The following is a 13,532-nucleotide window of genomic DNA, read 5'->3' as shown; positions in this document are numbered from 1 at the left end:
AAATTGGTCAGTGCAGGTCAAGGGGAGACTGATGGGAATTGCTGGGTTGAGAGCCACTTGCTGCCAAGCAATGGCAGTGAATGCAGGCAGGACACAGCATGGAGAGGGTTAAATTTGGCTCCAGCAATTAAAAGTCTTGTTTATTTGAAAGGCAGGTGGGCACTGGGAGTGGACCATGGCAGGATATGTTTTTACCAGGAGCTGGTGTGCTCTCGGTGGCAGTGATGGTGGGGCAGGGCTGAGCATGAACACAGCTCATCCTGGTTCAAACACTTCTCTCAGGCTTTGGGATCCACCGTGGGCTCCAGAGGATGGAGAGCCAGATTTGACAGGAATTTGAGCAGAACACAAGAACGTGGGAAGTGCAGGAAGCGCGTTACCAGCGCTGCCCACAAACCACCATGCAGTCCCCGCTCGAGGTAGCTCCGCGAAGCTGGGTTTGCTCTTGTGCTGCAGGAAAATCTGCAGTTCAGTGACCTGTGTCAGGTCTCTTCCAGCCCCACAAACATCTTTGATTAACGACGAGGGATGGCTTCCACAGACGCTTCGCCAATTGAAATTGCCACTAATATTGGTACATTACATATGACTAATCAGGGGCAATTAAGGCCTAATTACTCTTTCTCTGTTGTGCTCGCTGCAATCACTCACACTGCTATGAACAAGCGGAGGGTGGGCAGACAAACTGCCCTTTGGATTTCCTATCATTTCACACCTGATTTGATCTGATGCAAAATAGGGAAAGCAGTAAAGAATCAAATCAGAAAAACCATTTAACCTCACAGATTATGAGATGATGTATCACTCTAAATGCAGCATTTCCCAGATTCTCAGTCAAACTGTATTGGCCTGTCTGACTTGAATCCCAAAGACATACAGGCTGTACGGGCACATGGCTGTGACTTGACAGCACAGGGAGTTTTACATGAATGTTTAATAAATGTAGTTTTTGATAGATATTTCAAGAAATCTGAAACATTTTTGGACTATATCTTCAACAATCATTGCCTATGCTATTCCATAATGAATATGAGTGATTACTTTAGGAGACAAAACACATGCAAATTTCTTTAAAAAAGATCATAGGGAGTGATAAGAAATGAATTACACACACAGTGAGAAAACCAAAACCAGAAGGGCTGTCGTATAAGAAGCATAGCTGATACCTTGATATCGTATCACTCTGGGAAAGGAAAAAGCGGGTATAAATTAAGCACTTCCGTGAGTGAGTTTTAAAGGAATCTGATTACAACAGCTCCCACTTGCACCATTCCAAGGCAGCAAAGAATAAAATCAATAACGAACATCAACATTTCCATTTTGTTTAGTTGTTTTGTAACTCAGCCACAAGAATCTGCTTTTCATTTATGGCTTGACCAAGGGAGGGCCACGAGTAACCCAGCTACAACTTCTCCATTTGGCATATCCAGGAATTGCCCATTTACTAATTACATGGCTTCAAAGGTGATAGTGGAGGGTGATTATTTTGGAGAAAGTATAAAGCTTTTAGGACTTAGGGCTTGATTTGACCAATGCTGCTTGAGGATTTGATATAATTTAATATTTAATAATAATTAATATCTAACATCAGGACACTGTTGTCTTAATCTATCCTTGAATATTAAAATCCCAAAATAAAGACTAATCCTTGTTCCCAGTGGTTTAAACAGATAAAGTGGAGAGGAAGTGGAACTCAAAACCATGGTCCTACACATCAATGGCACAGTGAACAGACACCAGGCCCCAGGGTCACCAGCCCTCCGCCTGGCTCAGGGGTTGTCCATGCCCCAGCAATGCTGCAAACCCACTCCTGGCAGCGGCCAAAGGACGTGAATGGCTGGGATGGCCATGGTGTGGTGAGCTGCCCTGAACAAACCTAAATTTTAATTGACTGGGGTTCAAACATCTGGGACTAACTCAGAGAAGTATTAAATATATCCGTATTTGTCTTTGAAATAGCACTGTTGTCCTTTTTTCTTTTTTTTTCTTTTTTTTTCTTTTTAGTATATAATGAAAACTTACACATTTGCTGAAATCTGGTGCTTGAGAGCTGTATTCTTCTCACAAGCTGCAATCTGCCATATTTTCGGATTCAGAGAACACCTTCTAAGAGTTGCAGAGCAAGTACAAAATCCAAGACCATGGTAGATTACTGAAGCTGCGCTGAACTCACCAGAACCGCTATGTTGAGGAACATTGAGTAACAGGAGACGATGAGGTCAGCAGAGCATCGCCACCCTCTGCCTCCACCTCCCTCCCCTGGCACATACAGACCTCAGAGCGGGATGGCAGTGCTGCAAGCAAGAGCAACAAAAAAAGAGGTTAATATTTCTCTTAAAATAGTTGCAGATTTTCCTAATCCCATGCCCTCTGGACCACCTTGAAGATGCTCTGAGCCTCTGTTGAGCATGGGCTAAAGCAAGCACACTTCATCATACAGAGAAGCCCAAGCTATCTCATATTGTACAAGCAAGCAGACCTTTCTGAACCACTAATGACCAAATAATTCACTTTCAGCTACAAATAGACAGTCTTGTATAAACTAACAGAATTATCCTACACTGTACCTGAGCCAAAAGCAATAAATGCTCTGCGCCATGTCTTGACAATGAAGCTAATGTACATGGTTTGCTTCATCAGAGAGCGCATAGCCTTGTTAGCTCAAGCATCCTTCAGCAGAATTTTGAAAGAGTTGGATTACACTCTATAAAAGCCCTGGCACCGTGTCTGTTAAATGACATGGCAGTTTTTACACTTACTGTGGCTGCTGGAGTAATTTCCTTCTTTGCAAGGCCACACTCTGTAACACAATGCAGCTGGAGAAATCAATATTATCAGAGCTCCATGCCAGCCTCTGGGCTGCTCGGTCTCTTTTGAGAGGTTCAACAGCAGTGTGATTCTCTCCAGCCCGTGCAGAATACATTTCAAATGTAACATACTGCTTACCTGGTGAAGCCATGAATTTGTGACGAGAGAACATCAAGGCAGCTCATGCTGGACAGCTGAAATCCCTAAGTGAGAGATAACAAACAGAGCCATAATGTCAGGAGGAGCTGAGAAAAGTTGTGCCTAATGAAATCTCCAGTCCTGGGGCAGAATACAAGAGACTGATGCCTCAATAACTGGCATTTGTTTCTCAAACATGCACACTTTTCAACACGCAGTGTGGGACGGATTATGCAGATCACCTCAAAGGTGACACGAGCATTTGTGAGGAAAGAAGCCTCCTCTGTTTGTAATCCCAGGATCGAACAGATACAGCCTCTGTGTGCCACAAGTCACCTCCCAGTGTCCTTGGGTTTTGTCACATCTCTATTTTTTGGAGAAGAGGAACAGAAGGCTTAATAAAACACCTTTTTTTTTTTTTTTTTTTTTTTTCCCAACAAGAAAATGAGAACTGGTTGCTCACAAATGGATATTTGTACAGAAAGTCATTTATTTGGACATGAAATATTTCCAATTTTTAGAAAAAGTCCTTTTTTTTTCCAGATTCTATGTCTGCATTTCACGGCTCCCACTTTCTCACACTTTTTACTGTTATTTCCCCCACTGAGAAAAAATGAAGGAGAAAAACAGCATAAAGAAGAAATTCTGCCCAGATTTAAAATAACAGTATGTTCAGAAAGGCACTTTTTTTCTGAAGGGCAACTTTTCTCAGATTGTTTTCCAACAGAAAGGACAGGAATACCTGCAGAAGGTTAAATACTGTTGGTATAACCAAAATCTGTGTCTTCACCAGTTTTATTGCTGGTTTTGTGAATGCTTCACCTTCACCACTTGGGGTTAAAACCCAGACAATTTCAAAATTTCGAAATGAGCCAACCAAGTGCCATTTGTCTCCTTTCAGAGCAAGAGCAACTTTGAGAGCTGGAGATCCCAGACCTACAGGGTCATCTGAGCCCACAGGGTTGAAAGCCCAGAGGTGGTGGTTCAGAGACGACCAAGCTATAAGTGACAGACCTTGGGGTACCAGCCACACCACTGATGTGCAGACACACTTTCTGCATGGACACAGACCTTGTGGTGCCAATGGTTTGTCTCCCATCCATATCTAAATCATAAAAACCTCCAGAAATTGAGATCTCTGTCTTATCCGGCACTGTGGCTCATCGCTGTCCTCCTCACCGGTGGGAGGAGAGGTGATGAGCAGTGTGATGGGGGAGCAATCAGCAGGGACAGATCACAACAGACAGCAATTTGGGGACTGTAAAAATGAATAGTTTGTGTTTCACTGATTTTGATGCGTTCATATAATCTGTAAATTATAAAGCCAGCTATTTTTCCAGTTAGCCAATATTCTGTCAGGCGATCGGCTGCCAATTCCAGCCCTCCCAACCACATGCATGGCTGTAAACCTTGAAAGCAGCTGTCTGCAAAGCAAGTCAGTTCAGGAAGAATAGGGAAACAAATTACATAAAAGCAGATTAGCTTCTCTTTAACTTCCTTCAAAATATTTCTTCCCTGCAGCCTCTGTAATCCCATTTTTTAGGGGAATTTGGTTTCTTTATTTGCTATACTTATCAGTGTGACTTGAATTTAAAGCTTTATACTTCATGCTTCTGCCCAAGGACCTGTTACAATTATAATCCTCAGTCTCTAAATGGTGGGAGCAGTTCTTTGAGCAGTTTTCGGCCTGTTGCACTGCTACTTCCCAGAAAATGAAGATGGTCAGGGCACGCTTGGTGTTTTTAGTTGAGCAGCAGCAATATTCTGGCAGTCTTGGGGTTTTTATTGTTTTGTCTCTTAACCTTGGTCTCCTTGGATACATAATTCTCACCATCCCATAGATGGGCAGCACCGAACCAGCAGCACCTGCCAGCCACAGGCTGGGTTTGACCAGGACTGACAAGATAGAGAGATACTGCATAAGGATATTTCTAACAAATATGATATTTCATAAGGTTCCAAGAAGTGTCATAATTTCTTCCTATGGAAGCCAGCTATTTAGAAGAGACTCCTGAAATAATGCCAAAATGCTTCTGTGTGCACAGTGGTCTTTGTTATCTACCTTAAATACAATAAACCTAAATGTGATTCACTCTCCCATATCCTCTCCATTCTGCTCTAAAAGCTTTATCTTTTTGTCTGAAGGATAAAATAAGCTTACCAGGTGCCTAAATGTGTAGGAAGAATCCCTGCATTGTGGGTGCCAGTGTGAGGCCAGGGCAGCCCAGCAGCTGAGCGGGGTCTGGTCACAACTCGGGCACCCCAGGGCTGCATGAAAGGTCCCATGGCTTTGAATCAGGTGATACGAGCTCTGTTCAGAGGGTGTCTGACTTAATTCCTCTGTTACCATGAAGAAGAGGCCAAAGGCAAAGGTCAGGTGAAGCTGGACCAGCCCCAGTGTGGGACCATGGGAGCGTGAAGAACACACAGAGCCTTACCTAAAATTAGGGAGCAGCATGGGGAGGTGGAGATCCTGGGGGACAAACCACTGAGGCCCCAGTTATGAGCAGGAGTGCAGCTGGAGCATGACGAAAACAGGGGAAGGACTGGTGTTCATGCTGTGGTTTAGAAAGGTAGAGGGTATCCAGAGGTGGGCACAAGGGCTGCTCAGACTTTGTGGCCAACGTTTATTTATTCTGCCTGCTATAAAGACCTCCTCTTCTTGCCTCTCCTCTCCCAGAGAAAGACCTCAGGCTGGTAGAAGAGCTGCTCTACTGACTTGGCCCTGCCTGTCCACAGACTGTGGGCAGCCCGGACTGCTGCTCTCCAGCCAAAATCCCCTTGGGACAGGGTCTGCAGAGCAGATGAGCCCCCAGAAGGAGCAAGGCGTCTGCCTCGTCCTGCTCTGCCAGGCTCAGTGCTCTGGGAAAATCGCGTGCAAGGTGGGAGGAGAGGCAGACTGGTCCCTTTGGGGAGAGCAAGAGATCAGAGAATTAAAAACTGAATGAGCTCCCTGTGCCCTCTGCAATTAAAGGGAACTTGAAAGGATTTCAATTTGGTGATATCATTAATTTCCCCTCTTCTTCCTCCCTCCTACTGCAGTTCAGAAGAGTCCTCTCTTCAACTGTTTATTGACTGTGTGATGAAAGACTGAGCGGGAGAGACCCTAAGAAAAGGAAAGTTTGAAAAGTTTTCAGCCCTTTCATCAGTTCTTTAAACAATGTTCAGAAAAACATGAGAGAAAGACTGTGTTTGAGAGAAATATTGTAATTAAAGCTACATGCAGTGGCCTTTGCTGTCCATATGTGACTCGAATACTTGCAGCCCTACATCACATGAAGATTTAGTTTGCAATTTGGTCACAAACAAGATTTTTAAAACACACATTTATACTTGCCCAGCTATTTCCTTTATTTGCTAAGAAACAAAATTGCTTTGGTACACTGGTTAGGTAGGAAACACAGTATATTATTGTTTAAAAACAAATCTGTGTGCACAGAACATGCATACAGTGTGAACCCAAGGATTCTGGGGAGCATGGGATCATCCAGCATGACAAGTACCTCCAAAATAAAACCTGAGCACAAGGCACCCCACACCTGCATGGGCTCTGTGCCTGTCAACAAACCCACAACAATACTTTTTAACATGCCCGTCCTGTTGTGCTGAAATTTCCATCTTTCTCAAGACCGCACCTGAAAATTTCTGCCTGTATTTCTTATCCTGTAATTCCTTGCAGTCTCATCCTGCAGCTGGAGGGCAACTGAGTCTTGCTAACTCACAGGACAGTCTCGGAGATGAGGGGAGCAACAGAAGAACGGGTTCTTACACCAAAATACCAACTGGTGTAGAATGCCTTTGCCTGGTTCTGCTCAAACAACACAAACAAGCCCATGGGAAGAGCTGCCAAATCTTGCTTTTTGTGACTCTTCAAATGGAATAAATCCTCAGAAATATCCCAAGCTCATCAAGTTTCCTGAGCATAGTTTGCCCACAGAAAGGATCAAAGACTTCAAAGAATTCCATTTCATTGGCACAGATGGATCAAAGGTGCTTTCAAAGTCCAGCCAGCCACAAGGCAGTGACAGGGACCAGTCCCTGATCAAAAGCACTGGGCAAACGTGTGAGGTTTGCTCATAGCCTCTTATCAGAGCTTCATTGTGTGACAGTTTTGTTGTCATGGCAAGAGACAAAAGCCTAACAGGGACTACTCATGCCTGGATGTGATAGAGAAGAAGGCACAGCCACGTGTTCCCCAGCTACACATGGGGATCAGTGCTTGCAAACAGCTCCTGGCTTCTCAAAATTACAATTAAGAAGAGAAATCTTCAGAGTTACAGACCAGGCCGCCACACTGGTGTGAAGACACCAAGTGTGAGTCCCCAGGGCAAGGCCATGAGCCCATGCCAACAGTGACCATCTGGCCTCCTTTGGGACCTCCTGAAGACAGTTCCTCTAAGTATTAATTTTAGTTGAGTAAAGCTTTTCTGACATACTGTTTACATCTGCTGGAATCTGTTCGTTCATTAACACAGCACCATCCTGAAGGCACCTGGCATTTGGCTACTGTCCCAAACTTGCCAGTAGTCACAAGCAGGGAGCACCAGAGAGGAGTAGGAACAAAAAGGTTGACTGAGATCTGTGGGGCAGGACTGAATGGGGCAAGAAGGGTTAACCTGGTAATCAAATTAAAAACCAGTCCTAATTATTTCAGCAATCAAAAGCAATGACTCACCTTACCAGGCAGCCAACTAACACCATCACAGACATTCTCCTTGTTCATTCCCTTGTCTTCTCAGACTAGGAGGAGAACATGGGGGATCCCAGTCCTGGCCATCTGGCATTAGTGTAAAAAATACAGTAAGAGATACACAGTTGTCTCAGTAACTCCCTTCTAGATGATAAATTCACACATTTGTGTGAGGCTAGTTTTTTTTTTTTTCCTAGACTTTACTCACCCACGACTACAACCCTAGGAGATTTGTGCATTTACAATCCCAACCACAATCCACTTATTTCAGGTGTCTTATGAAAACTGTGGTTCTCAGAGAGCAATTTTTACTCAGAATTGAGAATTTTATACACTGGAGTCATGGGTGGTGGGTCTGGCCCCTGCTCATGCTTCCTCCTGAAGGCAGCTTTGAGCATCTGCCCTTGGGGAGACTCAAAGCTCTGGTGGTTGACGGCGTAAGGTCCTCACACAGCTCATGGACTGACCATCAGGGACAAGCCAAAACTTGGCCCTGTGGTTGGCAGTAATACATTTTTGTATTAGTTGCTTCCCTAGCACTACAAATTTAACCTAGATCCAGTACAATTACACAATCACAGCACTCTTTGCAGAGAGCCAGTTGCGGCTGTCCTGAAACCTGAGTAACGCATTGAGTTCAGCCCCAGATCCTCAACATTTCAGGCACAATGCTGTCCTTGGCACTAGCATCTGTCTCTTGTATACTCTTGCGTTTGTCTCAGAAAGCTTGAAAAATGACAATAAGCTCCCATCCAAGTTTGCTTCTCGCTCTCTCACACAAAACTGTTCCGTAAATCGCCCTCAACACTGCTTTACAAATGAGGCAGCTGCTGAGAACCTGAAGAGCAGCGTGTGCACGGGAAGCAGTCTCCTAGCAATATGAAGATGTAAAAGCACTCAAAAAAAAAAAAAAAAGATTTAAAAGCTCCTCCTTCCAGTTCTTTTCAGTGACTCATACTGTACAACATGGGAGGTTTTTTTGGTGTTTTGTTTTTTTTCCCCCACTTTCTTACAGCAAACTCGGTCATACTGCATGTCAGGTGAAACGAGGCAAGGAAAAGGGTTCATGTGCTGCCTTCATTTCAGAACACACGAGCATCCCAGGTGTCCCACACAAACTGAATGCATTTCACATTTTCTTGCCGACAGAAGAGAACAAGCTGTAAGCACTGCAATGATTTGCAGTTAGGAAGCATTTTGCACAGCCTGGGCAGACTAACCATCTACACTGCCTGCTACATCGTACCAACACTTAGTGGGTACACTGTAAAACAGAAGGCAAAGAACTGTGAACGTGCCTCACGTTTGGACATCAGAAACAACTGCACCCAATCCAAAGGGCTGGTACAGCTCTGAAACTGATGTGAGGGAAGAATTATGCTATCTGAGCTGACAGAGGTTTGAGCAGCAGCGGTAAGTAAAAAAAGGAGCAGGTTTCTTGTGCTGCCATTGGATTTACGCCATCTCACAGCCAGGCTGCCATGAAGGACTGTGGAACTGTCCATAAAAAATTATTTAAGTTACAAATACACCTGGCCGAATCGCCAAGTTTGCCTTCTATCCTGGGAGAAGTATCTAGACATGTTTCATAAAACCCTCACAATTTTCTTATGTTTTTGTGTGCGTGTGCGTGTGTGTATGTGTATGTGTGTGAATAATGCTCACCCTCTAATTCTGATTGAAAAATATCTGAAAACATTTCCAGACAAGAACTCTAATGAATTATGCAATGGACATATGCTCTCGCTTCAAATCTTGATGTTTACTTCATCTGATGTCATGCTGAAGATTGAGGCTTGGGACTGTGCTGGGAATGATCCCAGATATACAGCAGGATTCTAGGTCACATCACTTCATCTCTGATCAGGCGTGGGAGCACCTGGGAGAGCAGATGGCTGGACAATGTAGCTATCACTGGTGGTTTTAATTTTCCTGGATTAAGAAGCAAGTACTATGCAAGTAGTTTGATTTGCTAAAGACACAGCAGCAACCCTGGCACAGAAAAACCTTCCAGAGTTCTCACGACAAACCACCTTCTCACACAGTTTCTGGTAGGACTACAAATCTACAGGCAACTCATTCACCAGTCACTTTCCAGTTATTGCCATTTTTACCACAGATCTCTAAGATATATCCTGCCAGAAAAAGACAATTAAAAATCTAGCTTCCAATCATACAGTGCACTTCCTCCCAACATGGCTGTAAACAAGGGGAAAACAAAAATCTCTAATTTGTTTCGTAATTCTTTGCGACTGCATCTCCTTGCCATTGCGGATCCGCAGCCTTCAGATCTGCTAGCTGCAAACCTGGGGTTTTTCCAGAGCATCCTCATCCAGCATCACCCTGTTCAAAAAAAACACTGTGTACCACAAACCAGGAACTTCGTTCTGTTAGTCCTCATGCAGGTGAGTGGGCTGCAAACCATCAAATTAGCTGCTGTCTCCTAAACTCTGGTCAAAAACGCAGCTGGCGTGAGCTGGGGCTACTCATGAGAGTCACACATCAAACCCTAAGAACTGTTAATCTTAACAACATTCCCTGGGCGCATTCGGGGCTGCACTGCGGGGAATCTTGTCCCAGACAGTAAATAAAGAAGTATTGTCCTGGAAAAAGAATTGCTAATCTTAACACACTCCAATTTCATTCTCTAAGTAATTAATTAGTCAATAGCAAAAAAAAAAAATAATAAATCACTCTTTCAGAAATAGATACAAGGAGGTAAATTTATTCCTAGAATAACTATTGCCTTCCATGGAAACATATTAGGAGAGGATTTAATCCACCGTCGGCGTACAACATATTGCTACAACTTCATCCCTAAACCTCACAGACAGATGTGAAGATTACCACAAGGGTTCCCAGATTTAGAATTCATAAATTAATTTCTTGTTTCTCTATAAAAAGGGCATAGCAGGATTATGCATAAAAAATTACACATCCTTATACTAAATTTTAGTTAAGAGCAGCCTCAAAATAAAATTAACCAATGCTATTGAATGTATTATAATAAAACAGCACTGATACCAAAAAAAAAAAAAAAAAAAAACAAAGAAGGTAATTACTCTCTTAACTTTCACACCTATCAAATTCAGAGGAAGAAAAAACCTACAGTACCACTGTGTGTATTATCAGGACAGTCAATGAGACATGAAACAAGGACAAACTCCATTTGCCTGGGCAAAAAGCCCAGTTTGGAAGTAATTGCTGTAGTGGTGTAGCAGCTGCAGATATAGCCAGATCAAATCCAAAGATCAAATGCTTATTTCATTTTGATAAAAGTCATTAAACCACAAATCAACTTACTCTGGAGTACAGTCAGGAAATAACTCTGTATATACCATCTGCACATAACTCTCTCCTAATAAATTAAAACAGTGACAGCAGCTTCCTTATGTGAAATCCCCAAACTTATATTTCATTAAGTATCAACATTTCTCATTTAGATTTTATTTAGCAGATAAGCCACTGCACCATGTTTAAAATCAGATGAGAGGATTTCTGAGCTGAGGGGGTGTGTTGGGACTGTCTGCCTCACTTGACAGCTCAGGACCAGGCTGTCGGATGCAGGAGAGACACCGCTCTCCCTTGGAGTCTCGTGATGACAGAGAGAAAGGAACATGTTGAGGGCTTACCTGTAAAACGCAGGGAGCACCAAGGAAGCTCTGGAAGCATGGACTTCTTCAACAATGGTCAAAATACAAGCAAGAGTGCAAGGAAAAAAAAAAAAAAAAGAATGTAGCAATTGCAAAGGAGTAATTTAATTATTGAAGTGCACCTTCTTCAATACATTAAGTTGGCAATTTAATCAGGCTTTGGAGAGCTCTTGGCCATCCGTGACGGCTGCTCCAGCAGGCACAGCTCTGCCTGCAGGGCTGGTCCCACCCCAGCACCCCTGAGCACCCCAGTGGGTGCAGAGCTGCTGCAGGGGCTGCGGGCTGGGAAGGGGATTTTGCAGCAGCACTAAGCTTTCTGCTTCCATCTGAAGATTCCAACGACTTCGCTAATTACATCAGCCCAATACAGAGCATGGTCCTATTGTACATCGAGGATTCTCCCAGGGCTGATATAGCTTGTACTGTAGAGCCAATATAAGCTAATATCCTCCCCATGCTTATTTAGGCTTGCCTAAACTTGTACAGGCTTGTGAAGAAGAATTTATGGCTATTTTATTAGGACCAAATTATAATAGCATTTGATTCTCCTTTTTAGTTCATCAGAATTTAAGCAGACAATTTTTGTAGCAACATACATCTCTGCAGTGGTGCCAGAGTCTGGCCCAGTTATCTATATCTACAAAATGAATTTCAGTTTTCATGCTGTGATTATAGCAATCAATCTCAAACTCTCACTGCCTATTAACTTAATAGATTGTTCTGGATGTCTGGACCTGCAATTCTAATACCACTAATGCTCATCAAAACTTTGAGAAATCGAAGATCACAACTTCACCTTAGGAAATTAATGAATTTTTTAGATCAGGAATTACTTTGCTGATTTACTCCTAACACACCTCCCATAAAAGGTAATTCACTGTTACCTGTGCCCTTCCAGAAAATCTCTGCATTACTGATTGATGGATTTAGAGGTAAAAATATCATTATCAAATTCATGATTAACAAAAAGTTATCAAGGTAATGTTAGCCAAACTAATGGATAGATTATGAAATTTGCACACCATTTTTTTTCATAGTAGTTCTTTTTTATATTTCTGCTAAGGAACAAAAGGACTCACCTATTAGCTCTATGCTGAGCTCCCACCATTCCTGGAATGCTGTCCTGTCCTCTGCAGAGAGCCCACAGAAAAGCTTCTCCTGGACTGAAGAAATGAATAATCTTTTTTTGGTAGTCTTTTCTGAGTCTCCCTTCTACCTGCATTAGTAATTTGATTGGAAATTTTTGCCATATAAGTGGGAATTACTTCTAATCCTCACATTATTAGAATACTTAGCATCCAGGAACAATGTCTGAAGCTAAAAAGAAAAGTTTTAAATGAGTTTTCAAATATTCTTCTGAAAACTAATACAATAGCATAACTATTGGATTTTTTAATAAAAACCCATCAATTTGAATTCATGTATTTATATTAATGGATTCTGTGTCTATTCTAAACCTTGAGATGTTCTTAATTCAAGCCAAACTTTTCCATTATTAACCAGGAAGAAAGGGAGTTAGTCTACAATGCACAGTTATCAGGAGACCCAAGCAAAGTTAGTCTACCAAAGGTGATTATATTAATAATGACATTTATGCTGCAGAAATTTAATTAGACTGAAAAAGAATTTGTAGTAAAGATGTCACAATAGCTCAAGACAAAATGAAAATCAGTCCAAAGGCATTCAGTCCTTAATTAGTTTTGTAGTAGTACATTAAAGACAAACTTAGAAAAATTGGTGGAGTGATGGGCTATTAGGGATCACTAAAATGTATAATGTCACATTTGATTTTTTACTTTTTGATGCTTCTAGATAAGACCAAGTGCAAAGTATTTTAAAAAATACAGGAGCTGATTTTTTTTCTTTCTTCAGAGGATTAAACATTTTGCTTGCAATAAAACTAATGACCGCCATGAGCTTTGGTTGTTGACACTGATTTATTTTTTTTTCCTGAACGTTAAAAAATAATGAGCTGCATGACACCTTAGTTACAATATGGAAAACAGCAACTCTGTGTACGGACAACATTCAATTTATGTGTACAGCCTTTTGAAAAACGAGGAAGAGAAAGGTGTTTCTGATCATCCACAATAAGTTACTTTCTTGGTGTTTGCTTGTTCTGTGCAAGACACATGAAAGGAATAACAAAGCGGAATGTTCATAAAAGAACCAAGAAGATTTTCAGCCTCCACTGACTGATCTGTATGTGTTCACATTTAGGCAAGAAAAGGAGATCTATGCAA

At 42.2% G+C, this 13,532-nt stretch overlaps 1 protein-coding gene across 3 annotated transcripts in view; it reads right to left on the bottom strand.

Moving 5' to 3' along the window:
- The window catches only part of LOC139828782 (uncharacterized), a 266,478-nt gene that overhangs the window by 1,695 nt on the left and 251,251 nt on the right, over positions 1-13,532 (bottom strand). Inside the window, exons 7-9 of one of the 3 annotated variants that reach the window (XR_011740740.1) lie at positions 2,947-3,011; positions 2,275-2,294; positions 2,023-2,181 (exon numbers count right to left, since the gene is read on the bottom strand). The gene's annotated coding sequence lies outside the window, so the exon portion shown is untranslated. Of the gene's footprint in view, positions 1-2,022; positions 2,295-2,946; positions 3,012-11,267; positions 11,315-12,368; positions 12,453-13,532 lie in introns of those variants that run through there. The other 2 variants (XR_011740739.1, XR_011740741.1) reach the window with 2 other exon arrangements.

The sequence above is a fragment of the Patagioenas fasciata genome, chromosome 10 (genome assembly GCF_037038585.1).
Source record: "Patagioenas fasciata isolate bPatFas1 chromosome 10, bPatFas1.hap1, whole genome shotgun sequence".
Lineage (NCBI taxonomy): Eukaryota > Metazoa > Chordata > Aves > Columbiformes > Columbidae > Patagioenas > Patagioenas fasciata.
The sequence above is the reverse complement of the archived record's forward strand: the minus strand, read 5'-3'. Positions and strand labels throughout refer to the sequence as shown.